Source organism: Oryctolagus cuniculus, chromosome X (assembly GCF_964237555.1).
Source record: "Oryctolagus cuniculus chromosome X, mOryCun1.1, whole genome shotgun sequence".
NCBI lineage: Eukaryota > Metazoa > Chordata > Mammalia > Lagomorpha > Leporidae > Oryctolagus > Oryctolagus cuniculus.
Window position 1 is genome coordinate 93,616,820 of NC_091453.1, and position 22,299 is coordinate 93,639,118.

Sequence of the window (22,299 nt, forward strand, 5' to 3'; positions counted from 1 at the left end):
TCTTTGGTGTGTATGTGTTAAGAATGTGTGTGTGTGTGTGTGTGTATCATCCTAACAGATGTGAGGTGATAACTCATTGTGGTTTTGAGTTGCATTTACCTCATGGTTGGTGATGTTGCACATTTGTTCATGTACCTATTGATATGTGCATGTCTCTGTTGGAGAAATGTCTATTTGGATCCTTGCGTAGTTTTAATTGTGTTTTTATTTTTGGCTATTAACATTTTTGCCTAGGATTTTAGTGTTATAGTTCAAAACTCCTTGCTAAGACAAATGTCAAGAAAGTTTTCTCATGTTTTCCTCTAGGAGTTTGATGGTTTCAGATCTTACATTCAAGTCTAATCCATTTTGCTTTAATTTTTGTGTATGACATAAGGACGCAGTTTCAATCTTTTGGATGTAAATATTCAATTTTTCTAATGCCATTTATTGAAGAGACTATCCTTTCCCCACTGTACATTCTTGGTTGTAGTATATTCATGGGTTTACTTTTTAGCTCTCTATTCTGTTCCATTGGTCTATCTGTATTAATGCCAATATTACACTGTTTTGATTACTGTAGATGGGGATATACTCTGAAATCCAGATATATGATGCCTCCAGGCTTGTTCTTCTTGCTCAAAATTGTTTCACTTATTCGCCATCTATCCAACAGCTATAGATCTTTGGTCAAGTTGCCTAAATTCTTTAACAAAAAGGAAGGGAGAGAAATGGGGAAATCACAATATGATAATCTCATAGGACAGTAGGGAGAAATAAATAGAATAATATATATTATATATAAAACCTAGTGCAATACTTGGCACATTGTAAGCCTTCCTTTCTGCCTCAACACCATTATTTTCCTTAGTATCCTTTTTGGATTTATAATGTCATTGATATAAGTTAAAAACTTGGACTTTTGTCTCAACAATCCGGTTTTTAATGGGCAATAATAATGTTAATACATATTAAATTCATGACAAATCAGTCATTTATGAAGTCAGCAAAAGTTTGTAACCAGTCATAGTTTTGAATTTTGTGACGTCTAAGTACTGGCCTGTGCAATACTTTTTATAATAAAACCTCCTTATATTTCACTTCCTTATATTTACTAACACTTCACTATGATTATGACTAAATATCCTTCAAAATTTTCCTATTTTCTCAGGTAATACTTCACTTTTCATTTTACTCACTCCCTTATCTATTCTAGAAGCATCAGAAAAATGTTCGAGCATTTGAATAATATTTTTCATGATGTATATGAATTCATAGCCACATTGGGTTTTGCATATTTGCCACATACCCTATCTTAAACTCTGAATAAATCCCCAATGTTTGTTTTCTCCACACTCTTATTAAACAAGCTACTCAGAGTTATTGAAAAAAAATTCAAGAAATTTAATAGATTTGTCACTTTGTCCCTGGTCATTGCTCAGAAATTCAACCATTTATGTTTTCTTGATGCCATTCTGTAATCTCTGCAACAGTTAGTCTAAATCATTTCCCTTTTCCTTAAGCTTGTGGCTCAATTCTACCACCTCATTTAGTAAATAATTTAATTTCTTAACTTTATTGGGGAAAAGATCGTTCTGCTTTAATTCTCTGGACATCTCCCTCTGCATTCCAATGTTTCTCTGTATTTACCCTTCTTTAGCTTTTCCTTTTGTTTTGTCTGTGAGGAAAATGTCTTCTGCTTCCCTTCCACGACCAATCCCTCTGTCTTCTCCTCTGTTCTCTTTTGGTACCATTATTTCATTGTTTAGTGCCTTCGTTAGTTTTTTCCTATACTAACTAATAATATTCTGGTCTAGGAGAGATCAAAAAAAGGAAGACAAACAGAAATGTTAACTAACAAAAATATTTCCTGTAAATTGCTATGCACTGAAATGGATGTACTATATCTAGCCTTTTTTCACCACCAACCATCTCAAAAAATAGAACCTGCAGTCACTTCTACGTGTCACCACCCACTTTCCAAACCACGTGCAGTCAAGCAGCTTCTCCTCACCCCTCCATGGGAACTGCTTCCCAAAGGTCACTAATGGCCTCATACCTCCTGAAATTCAGTCTTTTCGTAGCCTTCACTCAGCTTGGCCTCTCCTTAACATTTAGTACAATTCATCACACAGACCTCTCTTTTTTTAATTTTTTAATTTTTTTTTATTTGATTAGACAGTGAGAGGGAGAAACAGAGAAAGGTCTTCCTTCCATTGGTTCACCCCTCAAATGGCTGCCACGGCCAGAGCTATGCTTATCTGAAGTCAGGAGCCAGGTGCCTCTTCCTGGTCTCCCATGCTGGTGCAGGGACCCAAGCACCTGGGCCATCCTCCACTGCCCTCTGGGGCCACAGCAGAGAGCTGGACTGGAAGAGGAGCAACCGGGACTAGAACCCAGTGTCCATATGGGATGCTGGCGCCACAGGCGGAGGATTAACCAAGTGAGCCATGGCGCGTGCCCCTCACAGACCTCTCTTCACTGAAATTGTCTGCTCTCTTGGCTTCTAAGATTCCTAGGCATTCTGGCTACCCCTATTGTTTTGACCATATGTCTTTCTCTTGTTGACTTAATTTCTTTTTTCTGTTTCTTAGTTTGTACCTATTACTTAAGGGTCTGTCTTTGGTTTTCTTCAACTCTCTGTCAATAATATTCACTATAATGATTTCATTCATGTGCATGACTTCAAATATCATCTGTGTTCAAATGATTTTCCTCAACTGTATCTTTAGAAACAACTTCCCTCTTTATCTCCCTACTCCATAGTTCCAAATACTGACTGAACATTTCAATATTTTCACCTAGACAAATGTTCTGATATGAAACTCAACATATCCAAAAGTTGGCGTGTTATTGTTATCATCAGACTGTCTCTACTTCCTTATTTAAATTTTCCAATCTCCTACATTCATAAATCTGCAGTCATCCTTAAAATCCTCGCTTTCCCATCCTTAAAATCCTCACTCTCACTGACAACTAGTCAGTCTGAATTTCTTAAGATTCTGTCTCTCAAATATCTCACTGCCACCCTCCTAAACAAATTTCTAATACTTCACACTTGAATTTATTTGAATACCTTAGACACGTTAGTCCAAAGTGTCCTCACTCTAATCTATTCAGAGTTACAAGAGTAAAGCTCTAGCTAGCCATTTACTGAACACGAGAAGACATATGACACTTCTCCATATCAAATGAAGCTCAAATTCTTTTGAATAGTATGTAAGCTCTTCATGTCTGAACTTAACTTCCATTTTCTAACTTTATCCTCAACTACTTCTCTGCGTATATCTTATGCTATGACCAAAAAGAGACTACTTGGCACCCCTCAAATCAGATACTTTTTCTGCCTATACTTTCTTCTACTCCTGAAAGACCCTTCTCATATCTTTGATTTTTTATATCATAGAAAACCTTCAATGTTCACACAAAGTTCCCTTTCTCTGTAAAATCTTTCCCATTTCCCTTTGGCAAGAAGTGATTATTTCCCTGCATGGGCTGCCAGAAGACTATTTTGTTCTAATTGTGTGTGTCTCATATTGTCTAAGTAACAGCTATTTTTTTATTTGTGAGCATCCTTGCTACTCAATTATTAGCTACAGGAATAAATTAGTTTTGACTTACTCATTTCTATCTCTCCATAACCCCTAACACAGTGCTATATGTTTAGTAACAGCTCATAAATATTTGTAAAATGGATATTTAATTACAAATGGATCAAATATTTAAACTCAGAGCTTTCCTCTGTAGAGTTTCAAACCTTTTATGGACATTATCACACATCTTGAAAACACCATTGAGAACAATACTAGGGACAGTTACTACTATCTCTGAAGGACTAAGTGGCAAAGCAATTTACTGGAGTTGGTAGCAGAGTTGCAGATTCAAGACGCCTGATTGCTAGACAAGTGCTCTACCCCACAACCAGGCTTGCTCTCAAATTAAATTAAATCCGATTAATTCCGGAGTAATTTCCATCTTCTTTGTTTATCCAAGAGTTAACTTTAATAGCCACATTTCCCTGGGTGGATTGTTGCTTAAAAGTCCAAATCACCTCACTTTTTCCTCTTTCCTCTGAATCCTGGCAGTTCTCACTCCTCACTGTCACTTGTGTGGAAATGCACTATGGCTGATGTCCTTTCTCCTGCTTGCTTTAGCTTTGATGCACCAACAGACAGTGCACATGTTCAGCTTCCTTGCTTTTCTTTGCTTTCCTGTGGTCATTCCTTGAGTGAGCTGAATTTACTTGCACTAAATTTTACATGTCATGGGTGGCCTCACATATTGGAGGGCAGAAAATGGCTGCAGCTGAAGGGAGGAGAAGGGAGGATAATGACTCTATTTTCTACAGAAAGAAATGAGATCATTTTTTAAAGATGTCATTTCCTTTTAGATGCAGAAGGTTGTTAGACTCCCCTTTATGTCCTTTTATCATCCAAGGTCATGAAAAGAGTAGGAAGAAGATGCTTCCTGTGATGATAGTGAAGCCTGAGCTGTCCAGCACCATTTAAACATAAAGATCATGAAGTACTTTGCTAACGACTAGTGTAACCAAGATGTCTGTGGGCTGGGTCATGATGCACATACTACCGTGGCAGCGCAATACATCAGCTTGAGACCTAGCAGTAGAAAGTAGGACAGAGTCGGCCATTATTTGACATATTCAGTCTTGAGTAAACTGATCCAGTGTGCCTTTGAGTAGCAGATGGATTTGTGTATGTGTGTGTGTGTGTGTTTAAGATATACATCCATACAATAGAATCCTCTGAATAATGTGGCCCTAAGAGTATTTCCATAATTCCAACAGAACCACTTGAAAATAAAAATTAAAATATATTGAGAGCACTTATTTTGTTTACTTGAAATCAAGTAGCTGAATTGACTATTGTGATTTGTCTCTTGCTTTGATTATTCTGAGAAAAATTCTAAAATATTATTAGTTCTTGTGGATTTGGAGGCATCAAGATCCATCTTTCCCTACAAATGAGGAAACCACACCCAACCTACTTACACTTATAATTTATAATCTAAATTTGGAAGGTTTAGAGGAAGTTTTCACCCCTGGAGGACTAACTCACATCTAATTTTCACTACTGTGTATGACAACTACACATGTAAAATAATTCATCATCTAGTCTAACCAAAATATAATTATGCATTCAGCCTATAAAGCTTTCCACTTCCGCCTGAATTCAGTAAACTGTGTTATATAAATAATAATCAGTAATAACCTGACACATAAAAATGTGCTTTAGGTAATGATGAACATTAAAATGCATGAATTATTTCAACAGTGGGATGTGAACTTGTAGGAAAATAATAAGGCAAACAGCTTTTGTGCTTGTGTTTTTCTTATTTTGTTTGGTATCTCAAAATCCATCTTAACTGAGGATTTCCAGTAAAATTCTAGTGGGGAGACTCTTATAAAACATAATTTAAAAGAGGATGACCAAAGTTGATTAAATGATATAATATAATTGAAAGTGGTTTATATGACTTCAGCCCCAAGAAAATTTAATACTTCCCATCCAGTGAGAAAAATATTTTCTAACTTAAAAAATTAAGTTGTTAAAAAAATCACATTAGAATCACTGGTATTGAACAGATCAAGTAAGAGTAACCATTTTTATTCCACAGTATGAAAACAACCCGAGGATAATTGTGAATGCAGTGAAAACACAAACAGAGCTGAAATTACCATGTAAATAATAATAATAAAAAGTGGCTGGTTCTGCCAAACTACTGTCAACTTATACAGATTGGTTCAGCACCATAATTATCAGAACTGACATATGTAAAATGATTATAAATTAATGGTTTGTAGAACAAAGTCATATGTTATAGAATTTTACTAGGTAGATACATAATCACAGAGAACAAAGGACCTTTAAACATTGTAAAATTATGAAATTAATCTAAAATGGTATACTGCGCACACAGTGTAAATTATGAGATCATTTTTCATATGATTAAGGTTGAATTTATATACCTAGACACTTGAATGAGTGGACTTCATTATATACAGCTATTACTACTGCCTGTATGACAGATTTGGTCAGCCTTACTGTAAGTACTTTAACAGTAAGTAAATCCCAGGAAAGGTTACAAAGTTGGAAATTAGATTTATCACAGGTTATGTGATTGGTTCCAAGAACTAAAAAATAAATTGGAAAGGTTGTTGCTCTTATAAATTTACATGTATTAAGTACAAACATCATGCTGATTTGTGCAAGTCACTGGCTTCATGAATACCTCAAAGGTTTTCCATGAATGATATTTCATTCTTTTCACTTGCTAAACTAAAAACTGAGTGTAATTTTCCAACAATGTGCTAACATTTTTGCCATGAACCCATGATTTTTACAGATCCTTTCTGTTTTAAGTTGTAGCTGTGTTGCACCCGTTTGATGATCTCTTCTTTATAGTAAATGTTGTATCCCTACTGTTATCATCTATTTGGAGAACAAGCTCAGTATGTGGCCATGTATATGTGACAGGGACATAAAGTTGCAAATACATAGTCTGTTTTATGAACAATTTCTCAGGAAACAACATTTTCTTTCCTGACTATATATGTTCAATAAGTTGGATTTTTTTGTGCATAGTGTGCACAGTGTGGTTTTTGTTTTCTAATGTTTGGCCAATGCTACTCACACACATAAATTGAAATTTAATCATAAGAAAATGAGTGTAATGCAATTCATAACTCTTTAAGAAAAGATCTTGTGTTAATATTTATACCAAGACTCCATTTTTGTGAGCAATAGACTGTGTCTATATGACAACCAAAACATCTGGATGCAAAGTGAAAAATGCAGTCGATCATCTAGATGTTTCTAAATATCCAGATGCTTTGTGTTGGTTAGATAAAGATTCCAAATGATTGACTGAATTGTTCATTCTCACAGTTAACATGAATAGATAACTCCATCTGGCACTCTGGGGAGGCAGACAGTCAGAAGATGGAATATGGAACAAGAAACCTCATAAAAGAAGGAATGATGAGATGATACCTATGATTATTTTATTCTCAATAATTCTCAAAGTTGATTGCATTCCTTTTTGTGTTTTCATTAAAAGAATAATTCAACATAAGAATTATTATTTTATTCTTGCTTTCCTATGATTTATTCTTTTAGAATAAATGTTATATTGATTTATTATAAAACTGTATAAACTACCATGGAATCAACAGGTACTAAATAGGCAGATGAAAGTGAATAGTTTTAGCTGCTGACTCCCTCAAGTACTAACATATTTTAAAACAATGTATATCAAATGTCAATAAAAGGACAGAAAATTCTGAACTTCTACAGTCAGTGAGCAAGCATTTATAGACCATTTATATATGACTCACCCACTCCTTCAGTGAACATAGAGCTCTCACTGTGTGCCAGACATTACACATGGGATCAAGGATGCAAGTTGAATCAGATGCAGTTTTTCCCTTTAAGCAACTCACATTCCAATACAGAATATGGAAATTATAACTGATAATAATAGTAGAGGGAGATAAGTGTCTAAGAGCCGTTTGCAAAGTTTTACTGATAAATCAATAACAGAGCTGCCTGGATATTGAGAAGGGCAGCTGTCAAAGAAAGTTTGACAGGATAAATACTGTGTGCAATATCTTGAAAGAAAAGGAGAACGAGAACAACTAGAAATGTTAATATACCTATATAAGCTAAACATTTTACCTTGCCTTTCTCTCAAGGGCTCACCAATGAACGTGAACAGAGAGGGTGATAAGTTAAACAGTTGTGTAAAAGTGGTTGCTAACAGTCAGAGTGTTTGGACAGGTAATTATGGCATGATCCAGAGAGAAAAGAAGGGAGTTCACAACTATTAAAGCAGCCAAGAGATGACTGGAAACAATCTCAATGAACATGGAAGAGGAGAGAAGTAAGCCTAACAGTTCAAGCAGATTCTCCCCTTGAGATACCCACCAGATTGTAAGTGACACAGACACAGACACGCACATGGAAAAGCCTAACAGCAGGGAGCTGTTAAGAGGCTGAGCAACTAAGTAGACTACAGAATTTAGGATTTGATCAGAGAATCAGAACTTCCCTGCGTTATATGAAATAAGGAATTTATGATAGCTTTCAGTTCTCATTCAGTCATGCTGGCTGATGAGAAGACAATGAAAGTTGCTGCTTCTGCACCTGGTAGCGGAGGCAAAGTCATTAAGAGTCAGCAGGCCAGTATTTAAATAGAAACGCGTAACCAGAAGCAACACAGAGTCATGGAAGACTGCAACCCATAAAGAAAAACCCAACTCATGCTTGCCTAGCATTGCATTGGATTCCATCAATGCAGGTGATCTACAGAGAAAGCAGGTAACATTTACCATGAATCCACACATACCATGAGACTCAAAGAAGCTGAAGGAGGCCTGCCAGGAGCTGCAGTAGCTGCATGCCTGACTGCTGCTCTTAGTGAACAATCAGCACATCAGCAATAGGCATGCATTGCAGCGGTTTCTGGACACCAAGACCTACATCAGCCTGTAGAGCATAATGGCTGCTGCTTTATTTCCACCTTCTGTGTCTCACGAGATTTTTCACAGAGGTTAATATCAGTTTGAAACCAAAAAGAGGAAGGAATTCTAGAAAGTGGAGTTCCTCATTGGTACAGTACAAAATATCAAACTCTGGGCTTTGTGAATTTGGCACTCATACATAACTCTGTTAATGATATGTGTCTTTCATATAAAGACAATTTCAACATTATTCAGCTATCCTTTGTACCACTAAAACACATTAACCAAAAGAGGATACTTATGCAATTTTGGGTAATGCTCGATTCAATCCTCTTTTAACTCAATCATATTTCTTATATTCATTTGCTAGGATTGCCATAACAAAGTACCAGATGGCATGGTTTAAACAACAGAGATGTATTTTCTCAGTTCTGAAGTCTAGAAATCCAAGATCAAGGTGTTGGCAGATTTGGTTTCTTGTGAGGTCTTTCTCCTTGGCTTGCAGACATCTGCCTTCTTGCTGTGTCCTCATATGGCCTTTCCTGTGTGCATGTGCAGTCATGATATCTTTTTTTGCCCCAATTTCCTGTTTTTTATAATGACATCAGTCAGATTGGATTAAGACCCACTCTAAAGGCCTCCTTTTAACTCAATAACCTCTTTAAAGCTCCTATCTTCAAATACAATCATGTTCTGAGCTGCTGGGGATTTGCACTTCAACATATGAATTTGTGGAGTGGACCAATTCAGCCCATAACACCCCCTGTGACTTTGATGTCCTGTACTTAAATATTGAGATCTAAGGTTAATTATTACCACGCACTCAGTTAGATGTTATAGGAATAGGAGAATAATAAAAAATTAATGAATATATGCACAAATATGTTCGTATCAAAACTAGAAATACTCATAATTATAAAAGCTCTCCTTTCTGCAACTGGTCGTATGATCATAGGAAGTATTTATAACTTCCTACATCCATTACATGGCATGTTCCTTTTGTCTTCAACAAGCGCCTTGACTGGTGCTTGCCTAGAGGAGTGTGTGATCCAAATCTTTATTCTTGAAAGGTCTGGGCCATTAGCAGTCCAGTATGCATTGAGTTCTTTTAGGTTTTTGTTAACATTTAAAATAAGTGTGTAATAGTGGCTATGCTGCATATCAGACATATTCCTCCTCAGCCATCTACTCTGAAAGAGCAACCTAAAGTCCCCTCCTTTATAATCAGGACCTATCACTCTGGCTAGCACAGTAATCACTTTTTCACTATAGAACCACTGAAACAAGAAGCACAAAAGGAACAGAAGGCAGTCTCAATTTCTAGTTTAATGGAAACATTGCTGAGTCCCTGGGTGGAAGCATTACTCCCTTGGGAATAAGACCTCTAGACCAAGGAGGCCCAAAATTATCAGGGAAGTAAGCAGTACCTTTGCTAGTAAATAATTAGAGGAAATTTGTTTTCTGAACCTGTAGATTTCAGCTACGGGAGAAATAAGACAAGCTATTGGTCACTGATGTATAGCAGAATTTACATCACAGATAATGTCATCCTCACTCCACAGGGTATTGTTACATAGATGGTATTATAATTGAATCTGCAAAGGGTCATTCCATTGTTCTACCATCTCAACTGTGGTAGGATAGTGGCAAACACAATTAACACCAGAAATGATATGAACATGAACCCACAGCTACATTTAATTTGGCATAAAATGAGTTGCTTGATCACAAGAAATGTTCCCATTGCACTTTGGATCCTATTTCTTGTAATATTTGTATTCCCTTACAGTTTTCCCCTATTCTCCTTTAAATAACAATCTATTTGTGGTTATAAACTGTGTCTTAGTCATTGTGGTAACTCTAAAATATATAGTCTAGAGTTTGGCACATGTTCAAAGAATACTGTCTTAATGAGTTTAGATTACTATAACCAAGTAGCATTGATTGTATAACTTATAAAGGAAAGAAATTTATTTCTCACAGTTCAGGATGCTAGAAGCATTAAGTTCAGGGTGCCAGCATGGACAAGTTCTGGAGAAAGGCCTCTTCTGGGGTATAGGCTAACAACTTCTCATTGTGTCCTCACATGGCTGAAAGAAGTGGAGAAAATATTCTGACATTTCTTCTTATAAGGACACTAATCTCATTTATGAGCATTCCATCCTCACATTCTAACTACATTCCAAAGGCCCCATCTCATAATACCAACACCTTGGGGATTAGGATTTGAACATATGAATGTGGGGAGGGGAGTATGGGAGATGGGGACAAAAACATTTAGTTGCTTGCAGGTACCAATTGAATGATAGAAAAGCTAAGTATGTAAAATGTAGCAGAGGGTCAAGCAACATAAGAATGAACATCAAAAACTGAAACTTTTATTAGAAGCAAGGAACTAGAGGGTGACATGCTAAAGCAGAAAGAGAGACATCTCAGGATAGAAAACTCCCTTACCAGCTACATGAACTTGGTCTCTGAATGTTTGTGTCCTCCCCAAATTCACAGAATGATATTAAGAGATAGGCATTTGGGGAGGTAATTAGGGTTAGATAAGGTCATGAGGATGGGGCCCTAATGATGAGATTAGCGGTCTTCTAAGAGGAAGAGAGAAAGAGAGAGAAATTGCTCTCCATGTTCACACAACAAGGAACAACCATGTGAGGACATAGTGAAGAGGTAACTCTGGAAAGCCAAGAGGAGAACCCTCCATAGGAACCAAGTCAAGCCAGCACCTTGATCTTGGTGCTCCAAGCCTTCTGAAAAAATAAATTCTGAGAAATAAATTTCTGCTGTTTAAGCTACCCAATCTATGGAATATCCTAATCTATTGAATGTTGCTTTGGGAGCTCCATTTCCTTATCTCTAAAATCAATGTAAAAGCTGCGTGGAAGGATGGAATCAGTAGAGATCATGTGTGTAGAGAGCCAGAGTTCCATAACAGTAGTTATTCTTTCTGGTCAGTGCTACAACTAGTAGTATTGTGCTGGCCTGACATATTCTTTCCCCCTCAATTCATCGAGGCCTCTTATTTTCTTTTTGCATGACTATTTGATCATTAATTCCACTCTGCTACTTCACCTCTTATGGATGTTTTAACTACCAACTGTTTACATTGATGTATAGTACTCCAACCTATGCTATTTATAAATTCTTGATCTTTGTTGCCTACCTGGCCTTGTTTCCCTGTTATTCTCCCTGGTTCCTCTGGCCATCCATGACCTTGCTTGTATCTTCAATCCCTACAGCAAACCAAAGGGTATTTTAAGATAATTCATATTCCATAGTTTTATGAAGATTCTGATACAGCATTCATAAATAAAACATGGAATGCTATTATTTTAGTCTGCTCTTACCTTAGCATTCTCTAGTTACTTTAATTATCTCTCCTTTTAGATATCTGCACATAAATAACGATACTTACTTCTCTAGACCTCCAAGAGTTATTATATGCATGAGATATTACATACTGTTACATTAAACTTGTCTGGATCAGAGACTGAGAATCTCATAAAGGATACCAGGAGGCTTACCGCCACCATTGCCAAGTGTCTATATTATTTTCAAACAAAATCTTATACACAATTTCAGGAAGTTCATGGGCCTTTTTAAAGAAGTGTATTGTGATTATGAACCTCCTTCCTCCCATGCCAATATGCTTTTAAAATATTGAAATAAAACATTTTTCTTTTTTTTTAAATTAACTTGTAAATTAGCCATACCTTGGAAGTAGAAGGAATTGACAAGATGCGACAGAGGCAGCAACTCATGAAGTTTATGCTTAACTGATATTTTGATTTTTAAACTTGAGGGGAAGGTCACAAATCCTTCATATGTTGTCTGTGTTGAACAGATATGTTATATGAAAGATTTGTCAGCCGCTATGCAAGTGACTATTTGAGCTTGATATCACTGTTGGTGAGCTCACACACCGCTCTTCACTGATGCTTACGAATGTCACCAGAGTGAGCCTGCCCTCAGCATTTTTGTGCTGATGTATTGATATATGAGCCGCTATTGGATTTTTTTCAGAACTTGATATAACTCCCACATATGTGCTACAATATGTATTGGCATCTCTTTACAATCACATCCCTCAATGTGGGTTCTGCAAAGATTGCACTGTAACAGTTCTGCCATCATATTCTCTGTGACATCAAATTGGCATCATAATGGATCCCTTTTGAATTTGTGTCCTTATGCATTTTCTCTTCTAATTTCTCATTATAACAGCATCATAACTAGGTCTCTGCAGACTTTCATTGAAGTTATTATGAGATAGTTAACATCATAGCAACTCCAGATTAAATTGCATTGGAAATCAGCATTATAAAAGAAACTTAAATAAAACCCTGATAAGTAATTACTGGTTATGCTTAGTGATTATGTTATTTAAACAAGTCTCTCTCTCTCTTAATTCAAAATATCCCCCAAAGATAGTATTCAACATTTAAAAAAATAATCACCTGGCAACCAGAAAAATTGCATTTTTTAAGTGAGCCAATTTTCAGTTGAAGTTTGGCAAAATATCTAAAAACATAGCTTCTGCTTTAATAACTGGAAAGTAGGTGGACTTTTTTCATATTATGTTGATTTTTAAAATAACTGATCTCTAATAGAACTAAGAGAAAGGGAAGGTGCAAACATTACTCATCTATCTGAAATCATAAACTCAGAAAAAGCAGTCTTAACTTTTCTAGATATAGAAAACATGGAAAAGAATCTGTGGTTTAATGACCTTTCACATAGTCTAGCAATTGACAGGGGCAAAGTATTTGCTTAGAAGGAAAATAACAGCATCCTTTTCTTTTGAAAGAAGCCACCACCATCAGTATTGAATGATTTTTGTGCAAAAATAATGTACTCAATTCAGTGGATATCAAAACCTGAAGTATGTCCCTGATCTCTATGAATATACCCTCTGGTTTTGGGGAGAAAATACTTTAAAAAGTGGATATCAGTGCAAGTCTGCCCTACTAAAGACTTGCTGAATGTATAGTAAAGATGATCAGTGCTGCATAACAGGAATTTGAAAGGATTAAGTGTATTAGATTCTTATTGTTGCTCTAACAAATTACCAAAAACTTAGTGGTTTAAAGAAACTCCAATTTATTATCTCACAGTTTTGTAGGTTGGAATTTCAACACAGTTCCACTAGGCTGAAGTCAAGGTGTTAGTTCATTCATCCCCGTGTGGAGAATCCATTGCTTTGCTTTTTCCTGCTTCTAGAGCTCACCCACAATCCTTAGTGTCGCTCCCCCTCTTCCCGGAGGAATGACACAGGACCCTGCACTGTTCTTTTGTCTTCTCGGCCCTTCCCGGGTTTGCTGCTGGTTCTTCCCGGGTTGGCTACCGACCCTTCCACCTCCGTGGAAGGGCGGTTCCCCCTAGCCACTTTCCCCACTTCCGCGGGGGAGCGGCACACCGCCGGCCGGCTCTCTCGGGGGCTGCACAGGTGTTCCTTCAGATAGATGTTCCTGGTGCATGTTGTCTCTCTCCTCCTTTATAGTCCTCTTCCACCAATCCCAACTGTGCTACCCACATGCTGAGTACGCTGCTCTCCTCCAATCAGGAGCAGGTCCTGCTGTTTATTGGTTGAACTGGAGGCAGCTGTGTAGAAGCTATTTCCTCCTCTCCCAGCGCCATATTGTGGGAGAGCAGATGCATAGGATAAGTCTTAATTCCAGTAACAGTCTAGTCCGAGTTGCTCCCCACACTTAGTTCATGGCACTTACCTCCATCTTTTAAAGTCAGAAATGTGATAATCACATGCCTTTCTTCCACAGCCACCTCTTCCACCCACATGATCCTCTGTTCTACATTTAAGGACCTTTGCAGTTACATTAGGACCACGTGGTTATTCTCTCTATTTTATGGTCTGTTGATTAATGCCCTTTATTCCATTGCAATCATAATGTCACCTGACTATTCAACCTAACATATTCATAGTTTCCAGGGCTTCGAATTGGGGAGGGAGCATTATTGAGTTTAACACATCAAATAAATATTAAGATATTGGAGACTGCTGTAGGGGGCTTCTAGGAGGAGACAAGTCTTGAATGGGGCTTTGAAGGGAGGCTAGGATGTCAGAATAAACATCCAATTGTAGTTTATTTTGAGGCACTATTCCCAAGCCAATGATATTAACATAATAAAGGAGAAAGACTTTGGGATACAGACATCAAAGCTAAGCAGACTTAGTTTTAAATCCGATTTCTATGAGAAGTAGTTGTATAACGTTGGGGAAATCATGTAACACTTCTCCTTCATAGTTCCTAATCCGCATGAAGATGATAAAATTGGTAACTAACACATATCATCATCATGAAGTTTAAAAGTGATGACTTAACGGCACCTTCTAGTTTTTGTTCAACATGTTAGAAGCTTGGAGGTCATCATTCCACACCAAAAACAGGTTAAAAATAAAGTGAACAAATTTCAAAAGTCGGCCTGTGCCGCGGCTCAATAGGCTAATCCTCTGCCTGCAGTGCTGGCACATCGGGTTCTAGTCCCGCTCGGGGAGCCGGATCCTGTCCCTGTTGCTCCTCTTCCAGGCCAGCTCTCTGCTGTGGCCCAGGAGGGCAGTGGAGGATGGCCCCAGTGCTTGGACCCTGCACGCGCATGGGAGACCAGTAGAAGCACCTGGCTCCTGGCTTCGGATCAATTCAGTGCACCGGCTGCAGCGCGCCGGCCACAGCGGCCATTGTGGGGGGTAAACCAACAGAAAAGGAAGACCTTTCTCTCTGTCTCTCTCTCTCACTGTCCACTCTGCCTGTCAAAGAAAAAAAAAATTGAAAAGCTCAACAATCTTTTCCGATCTTCAGAAAAGTGAGGTCACAAAGCAAACTACTGCTCCCGAAATGGGTAAAATCAAAAGGCAAATATAGAGAATCACGATATATCAGAACAGAAAACTCAAACGTTCATGGGAACCAGTACCAAGATGGGAAAATCAAACTGTAATTAATGAATTACCAATGGTTCAGTGTAGATAAGTCTCCTATACAAAAACTCCAATGGGACCCAGACACAGTGAAACCCCTGACACTTTACTGAGTTTTTTCTCCAGGACTTTGATCAGGTTCTTAGAGTGAATATAAGGGAAAATTTACCCATTTACCCCATATTTCTGGCAGAAGGAAGGCAGAATGAAACAGTTTAGAAATACACTAGTAAAATGTGTTCTTAATAAGGCCTATCATTAAGTGAAAGCGTTTTATCAAAGACTACACTATTGGGATTTTATCAGAGCATAAATGACCTGAGGGAAGGAAATACTTAACTCCAATCCACTCTCTTCAATATGTTCTACCTAAGGAGGAGACTAGAAAGGACCTGAGGATTTCACAGTTCAGAGGCACAGTCTCACTAAAAGACTGAGACCTAATTATGGGACCATAGTATACTTTCCCTCTCCCCTGACCTTATCCTCAGATTACTAACAGGTTATTTATAACTTCTTTTATCTTATACATCATGTTCAGCTATCAGAAACAAAAGGCTACAAAAGACAAAAGCCACAATCTGAAGAGACAGATCAAACAGTGGTATTGGAATGCTCATGCCAGAAACATAAAACAATGATGACTGATATGCTAAAGACTGTAATGGATAAAGTAAACATGCAAGAAGTAGTAGACAGTGTAAGGGGAAAAACAGAATATTAAGAAAGAATCATGAATAAATTTCAGAGATTAAAAACATATCATGAATGAAAAATGCCTTTAAATTTTTATTTAAAATAAAGGGGAGAGTGATCCAACATGGGAAGTGAGATACTCAGCAGACTCATAGAATGGCAGATGTCCTAAATAGCACTCTGGCCTCAGAATCAGCCCTAAAGGCATTCGGAGCAGGCTGAAAAACTCATGAGAGTATTTCAGGCATGGAAAGCAAAGACACTCTGGCAAAAGATCTCTGTGAGTGAGATCCCAGTGGAAAGAATAGGTCTTCAAAGAAGGAGGTACCTTTCTCTGAAGGGAGGAGAGAACCTCCACTTTGACTATGACCTTGTCTAAACAAGATAAGAGTCGGAGAACTCAGAGGGCTTCCATAGCCTTGGAAACTCATGACTGGAGAATAGGGAGATTACTGATGCCATAGACAGGAGTGTCAATTGGTAAAGTCAACAACAGGAGTCACTGTGCACTTACTCCTCATGTAGGATCTCTATCCTTAATGTGCTGTGTATTGAGATTTAATGCTATAACGAGTACTCAAACAATATATTTCACTTTGTGTTTCTATGGGGGTGCAAACTGTTGAAATCCTTACTTAATGCATACTAAACTGATCCTCTGTAAAAAAAAAAAAAAAGAAATTATCAATTCCCAACTTGACTCTCACTGGGATTAAACATGACAATAGGTCTGCTCTGATTTCATCATCATTTAAAAAAAATCATCTATTATTTTTCACTTTATGTTTCTGTGTGGGAGCAAACTGTTGAAATCCATACTTGATGTATACTAAGCTGATCTTCTGTATATTAAGATAATCGAAAATGAATCTTGATGTGAATGGAAGGGGAGAGGGAGAGGGAAAGGGGAGGGTTGTGGGTGGGAAGGACGGTATGTGGGGGAAGCCATTGTAATCCATAAGTCGTACTTTGGAAATTTATATTCATTAAATAAAAGTTAAAAAAAAGAAAGAAAAGAAAGAGAGACAGAAATTGAAGAAATATTTGGAGCAATAATGACTCATAATTTTCCAAAATGAATGTCAGATACCAAACCATACATCCAAGAAGACCAAAGAATTCCATATCTTCTTTACATTTCTTCAAGTCCTCTTCAACTTCTTTGATCAATACTAACAGTTGTTAGGAGATTTTGCATCTTCTTTTATTAAATGTATTCCCAAGTATATTTTTGTACCTATTTTAAGGCCTATTTATTTATTTAAGAGACTGAGTTACACACAAAGAGAGGGAGAAATGGCCGGCGCTGCGGCTCACTAGGCTAATCCTCCGCCTTGCGGCGCCGGCACACCGGATTCTAGTCCCGGTCAGGGCGCCGGATTCTGTCCCGGTTGCCCCTCTTCCAGGCCAGCCCTCTGCTGTGGCCAGGGAGTGCAGTGGAGGATGGCCCAAGTCCTTGGGCCCTGCACCCCATGGGAGACCAGGAGAAGCACCTGGCTCCTGGCTTCGGATCAGCGCGGTGCGCCGGCCGCAGCGCACCGGCAGCGGTGGCCATTGGAGGGTGAACCAACGGCAAAGGAAGACCTTTCTCTGTCTCTCTCTCTCACTGTCCACTCTGCCTGTCAAAAATTAAAAAAAAAAGAGAGGGAGAAACAGAGAGAGAGGTCTTCCATCCACTGGTTCATTCCCCAAATGACCACAGGCCAGAGCTAGGCAGATCCAAAGCCAGGAGGCAGGAGCTTCTTCCAGACCTCTCACATGGCTGCAGGGGCCCAACTACTTGGCCCATCTTCCACTGCTTTTCCAGGCCATTATCAGAGAGCTGGATCTGAAGTGCAGCAGCCAGGACTCAAACTGGAACCCATATGGTAAGCCAACACTGCAGGCCAAGGCTTAACCTACTGCATCACAGTTCTGGCCCCTTTTGTAGCTCTTGGAAATGAGATTTCTTTTTCAGAAGATTCTCTATTGGTGTAGTAAAATGCTACCGATTTTTGTATGTTGACTTTGTAGCCTACAACTTTGCTGAATTTGTTTATTATGTCTAACAGCTTGTCCATGGAGTTTTGGTGGATTTCTATATATTAAATCATGTCATCTGAAAACTGTGAAAAATTGAATTTCTGCTTTCCAATTTGGTCTTCCTTCCTTCTTTCCTTCTTCCTTTTCTTTTTTCTTTCTTTCTTGCTTTCTTTATTTCTTTGCTTTCTCTCTCTCCCTCTCCCTCTCTGTCTTCCTCTCTCCCTCTCTCTTTCTCTCTTTCTTTCTTTTTCTCACTCACTCTTTCTCTGGCCTAATTGCTCTGACTGGGGTTTCCAGTACTCTGTTGGTTAAAGGGGTGAAAGTAGCCATCCTTGTCTTGTTCCAAATCTTAGAGAGAAAGCCTTCAGCTTTTCCCCATTTAGTATGATATTAGTTGTTTTTGTGTTACGTATGACCTTTATTCTGCTGAGGTATATTCTTTCTATACCTAATTTGTTCAGAGTTTTTAATCATGTTTAATTTTATCAAATGTCATTTCTGTATCTATTGAGATGTTCATATGAGTTGCACCCTTCTTTTTGTTGATTGTGGTATATCACATTTATTGATCTGTACATGTTGAGCCATCCTTGCTTCCCTGGAAAAAAATTTGATTTGATCACTTTGTTTTAATGTGTTGCTGGATTTGATATGTTAGTATTTTGTTGAGGATTTCTCATCTATGTTCATTGAGGATACTGGACTATGAGTTTCTTTTTCGGTGTCTCCTTGTTTGGTTTTGGCACATAGTTCGTGGTCATTTAAGGTAATTATTGGTAAGGTCCTATTATTGTCATTTTGATACTTGTGCTTTTATTATAGTTCCTTTCTTTCTTTCTCCTTCTCTTACAATCTTCATTTGTGGCTAAGTGATTTTTCTCTAGTGGTATACTTTCAGTCCTCATTTATTACCTTTGTAATCTATTTTAGTTACCATGAGAGTAACAGAAAGATTTTTTGGCTATAACAAGCTATCTTGAAACAATAACAACTTAATAATTATTATAAAAGCAAAGAGGAAGAAAGAAAGAAAGAAAGAAAGAAAGAAAGAAAGAAAGAAAGAAAGAAAGGAAGGAAGGAAGGAAGGAAGGGAGGAAGGAAGGAAAAGAAAGAAAGAAAGAAAGAAAGAAAGAAAGAAAGAAAGAAAGAAAGAAAGAAAGAAAGAAAGAAAGAAAGAAAGAAAGAAAGAAAAGAGAGAGAGAGGGAGGGAGGAAGGAAGGAAGGGAGGGAGGGAGGAAGGAAGGAAGGAAGAAAGGAACTCTATATTCATGCTCCATTCCTCCCCACAGCTTGAATTTTTGGTGTTACATTTTACCTGCTTTTATATTGCCTGTCTCTAAACATTTCAATGTACTAATTATAATTGTTTTGTTCTTCATACTAATGATAAATAGTTTATGTGTCATGCTTACAAAATTGAAGTATTCTGGATTTGTTGGTCTAGTTACTGTTACCAATAAGTTTCTGATATTTTCTTCATACTTGTTAGCATCTCTTTCAACTTCAAGAACTCCCTTTAGCATTTCTTGGATGTCAGGTCTAGTACTGATAAATTCTTTTAGCTTTTCTTTGTCCAGGAATGTCTTTATCTCTCCCTCATATCTTTTTAAGACTTATTTATTTGATGAGAAGAGTTAAAGAGAGAGGGACGATCTTCCCTCCACTGGCTCACTCCCCAAACAGCTGCAACAGCCAAGGGTGGGCCAGGCTGAAGCCAGGAGCCAGGAGCTTCTTCCACTTCTCTCTCTCCTGAATGGCAGAGGCCCAAGCACTTGAGCCATCTTCCACCTCTTTTCCAAGTCCATCACCAGAGAGCTGGATCAAGAGTGGAGCACACAAGATGCCAGCTTCACATGCAACTGCTCAACCCACTGCACCAAAACACCTACCCCTCTCTGTCATATCATAATGATAGCTTTGCTGGATACAGTATTTGTGGCTGGCAATTTTTTTTTTCTTTCAGCACTATAAAAATCTCATCCCACTCCCTCTTGGCCTGTAAGGTTTCTGCAGAGAAGTCCACAGTCAGGCAAATTAAGGCATATTTATTGTCATTTGCTTCTTTGCTCCTGCAACTTTGAGATCCTCTTCCACCTTAGAGAGCTTGACTATAAAGTATGTTTTGGGGTAGCTTGAATATGGCTGATAACCTTTGAACTTCTTACAGCTAGATAGTTATATCTCTTTCTAGGTTCAAGAAATTTTCTGTTATTATCTCTCTGAATATACTTTCTACTCCTTTAGCATTCTGGAGTTGCTCTGGAACCTTGCTAACTTGGATATTTACTCTTTTATTGTTGTCCTAATGTTCATATAAAGATTTTTTACTTAGTTTTTTCTCCTTCAACTGTGTATTTTCAAATAGTTTGTCTTCAAGCTAATTGATTCTTTCTTCTGTTTGATGTATTCTGCTATTGATGTCATCTATCACATTTTTAATTATACTTATGTTACTCTTCAGTTGAAATATTTCTGCTTGACTTTGTTTCATTACTTTCATATCTATCAAATACCTCTGTTAGAATATTAAATCATGTTTCTATGTTCTCTTGAATTTCATTGTGTTTCCTTAAAATAGTTATTGTGAAATCTTCATCCAAGCATTTGGAAATTTCAATTCGTAGATGATTGACTTCTGGAATCTCATTTTTGATCTTTTGGTGAGTTCAGAGTTCCCTGGAAATTCTTGAGGCTTCTTGTTATATGATATCATCTGCACATTGAAGGATTACTTATAGTTTTCTGGCTTTGTGGCTATCATCTTAGAAATTCTAATCTGTCTACTTTCTCTGAGTCTATATATACTTTGCTATTTCAGCACTAGATAGCACCCTAAGTTGAAGTTTGCCCTGGTCCACTGTTGATACATTTTTACCAATTCAGTCCAACACTACTCCTAAACTCAAATTTGCACCAAATCCACAGTTGGTATATTGTCCAGAAGCAAATGGGGAAATGTCTAAAAAAGGGTAGTCTGCCCCTACAAGCACCTTTCTGGGTGCGTGTAGGTTCAGGTTCCCTGGCCTGTGTCCACCAATGTCATAATGATAGATCAGACCTGGAGTGTACAGCCCACCAAGAACAGTAGGACTAAAGCCCACTCTGCTATGGTCTGTCTGATGCTCATGTGAGCTCACTGCCCATGGTGTAACTACAAGCCATGAATGACACTGACTGAGATAGAAGGCTGCTCAACTGAGACCACAGAATTTTAGTTGGCCCAGAACCAGGTCCAGAGGCTCTGTGTGTAGATACAGGCCTGGGGACATGGAAAATATAGATCTGCTCAATGCTGAGTTTTACCAGAATAGCCCTGAGTCTCAAATCAGCTGTGCAATTATTCCCTGTATGCCCAAGGTTTCAGGAGGGGTGATAGAGTCAGCCCTTCCAGCTACACGGGGAGGCACTGAGTCACAGCTGGCTGTTACAGTCCCCATGTCCTGTGTTATCTTTGGGGTTGCATACCTGGTCTGCATGAAGCTGGAGGTGTTACACACCAAAAAAGTTCACTTCACCAGGTGCAGTTTCTCCCCCGATATCAGAGCAAGTCCAGATACTCTGTCCACAGGCACTGGCCTAGGGATAGAAACCGTTGAGATCTTCCCAGTATTGGGCTTTACCAGCCCATCCTTGAGACCAGCAGTGACACACTAAAATGAGTCTGACTCACTGGAGTGCAAGCAGCTGCCTGATGCTGGGAAATTCTAGAGGCTCAGTCTGTGAACACCATCCTGACAGTAGATGCTCTTGTGCTTTTCAGATACTGGATCTGAGTGCAGTAGCCTGGGTTCTGAGTTCCAAGGCATTATCCTCAGAATCCTCTCCTGGCTTCTCTGATTGGCTGGAGTTTTTCTTTCTGTCAATTGGTGGAAGCTACCTGACTGTGGGAGCTCTAACTACTAGGTCTACAGATATAGGCCTGGCTGCAGGAGCCAGAGGGCTCAATGTAACCGAAATTTTCCACAATGGGCCTGTCCCTAGACTTGTTTCCTTTCCCCTCCCAAGTGGCAAGTGTTTCTCTCCTGCTTGTGCTCGTTGGACGTAGGGATGGGGTGATGCAGGCAAATCATTTCTTCTTGCTTTCTGCAAAGTGACTTTTCTTATTATCATACCAAAAAGATGCACTGAAATCCCCACCTGGCTTCTATAGCTCTTATGAAGGGTAACTTGGTTCAAATTAGTG

At 38.3% G+C, this 22,299-nt stretch overlaps 1 long non-coding RNA gene across 2 annotated transcripts; it reads right to left on the reverse strand.

Moving 5' to 3' along the window:
• Positions 1–47: 47 nt before the first annotated feature.
• Positions 48–21,884, reverse strand: LOC127484794 (uncharacterized). 2 transcript variants are annotated; one of them, XR_011385493.1, is made up of 4 exons: positions 21,787–21,857; positions 21,582–21,692; positions 11,628–11,697; positions 48–685 (listed from the first exon to the last, which is right to left on the reverse strand). It is a non-coding gene; the product is annotated as an uncharacterized lncRNA (long non-coding RNA). The 2 variants fall into 2 exon arrangements; XR_007911993.2 differs by having other exon boundaries at positions 21,582–21,884.
• Between the last annotated feature and the right edge of the window lie 415 nt (positions 21,885–22,299).